This window comes from Corvus brachyrhynchos, unplaced genomic scaffold (assembly GCF_000691975.1).
Source record: "Corvus brachyrhynchos isolate BGI_N302 unplaced genomic scaffold, ASM69197v1 scaffold607, whole genome shotgun sequence".
Classification (NCBI taxonomy): Eukaryota; Metazoa; Chordata; class Aves; order Passeriformes; family Corvidae; genus Corvus; species Corvus brachyrhynchos.
Genome location: NW_008239055.1, coordinates 43,219 through 44,727, shown reverse-complemented (window position 1 = coordinate 44,727; position 1,509 = coordinate 43,219). Strand labels below are relative to the sequence as shown.

At 57.9% G+C, this 1,509-nt stretch overlaps 1 protein-coding gene across 3 annotated transcripts in view; it reads left to right on the top strand.

The window, feature by feature from the left end:
• Positions 1 to 1,509, top strand: part of RAB44 (RAB44, member RAS oncogene family) — a 17,265-nt gene that overhangs the window by 8,761 nt on the left and 6,995 nt on the right. The window lies entirely within an intron of this gene.

Here is a 1,509-nt window from a genome sequence, read left to right as displayed (position 1 = left end):
ATGAGCTGCCACACGAGCCTGTGCTTGATCTGCAGGGATCAGGGGCTGAGCACAGTGAAGGAGCTGATGAAAACATGCAAGCACAGGAAGAGGCTGAAAGCCTGGACACTACTGAGGACCAGAGCCGTGGTGCCAATGTGCAGCTGATTGCCGAGGGGGATGAACTCAAATCAGCCTCAGGAGAAAGCACAGAGGCAGATCTGCAGCTCCTGGGTGAGGCTGGATCCCCAGGGACAGAGCAGGGAGGGAGACTGGATCCAGATGAGCAGCCCCTGGATCAGGAGGATAAAGCAGGGTTAGTGGAAGTGGAGGCAGAGGATGCCCAGGCAGATCTGCATCTGTCAGAGGGTCTCAGCTCAGGAGTCCCACAGGGAGGAGAAATTGGAACAAATGTTCAGATCGAGGAGGAGGAGGATGGGGCACAAGGAAAGGGTGAGGATGGGCTGCCACACGAGCCTGTGCTTGATCTGCAGGGATCAGGGGCTGAGCACAGTGAAGGAGCTGATGAAAACATGCAAGCACAGGAAGAGGCTGAAAGCCTGGACACTACTGAGGACCAGAGCCGTGGTGCCAATGTGCAGCTGATTGCAGAGGGGGATGAACTCAAATCAGCCTCAGGAGAAAGCACGGAGGCAGATCTGCAGCACTTGGCTTCGGATCAAGGAGGAGGAGGATGGGGCACAAGGACAGGGTGAGGATGGGCTGCCACACGAGCCTGTGCTTGATCTGCAGGGATCAGGGGCTGAGCACAGTGAAGGAGCTGATGAAAACATGCAAGCACAGGAAGAGGCTGAAAGCCTGGACACTACTGAGGACCAGAGCCGTGGTGCCAATGTGCAGCTGATTGCAGAGGGGGATGAACTCAAATCAGCCTCAGGAGAAAGCACAGAGGCACACTGGCAGGCCTTAAAGCAGACTGACTCCCTGGGAACAGAGCAGGGAGGGAGTGTGGATCCAGATGTGCAGCCCCTGGATCAGGTGGATAAAGCAGAGTTAGTGGAAGTGGAGGCAGAGGACTCCTGCACAGACACTCAGCTGTGTGGGGGTCTCAGCCCAGAAATCCCCCAGGGAGAGGGGGACCGTGCAGCTGTGCAGCTCAGGGATGGGGCTGCAGACTGGGGACAGGGACAGAGTGGGCGTGAGCTGGTGCAGGAGCTTGTGCCTCACCCCTCTGGAGTGACCATGAGACAGAGAAGGGGGACAGATGCAGGTGTGCAGCCAGTGGAGGAGGTGGTAATCCTGCCCACAGTGGGAGATCAGAGCAGTGGTGCCAATGTGCAGCTGGTTGCAGAGGAGGATGAGCTCAGACTGACCCTGGGAGGGAGCACAGAGGCAGATCTGCAGCTCCTGGGTGAGGTTGGATCCCCAGAACAGAGCAAGGGAGGGAGATTGGATCCAGATGAGCAGCCCCTGGATCAGGTGGATAAAGCAGAGTTAGTGGAAGTGGAGGCAGAGGACTCCTGCACAGACACTCAGCTGTGTGGGGGGCTCAGCCCAGAAAGCCCCCCG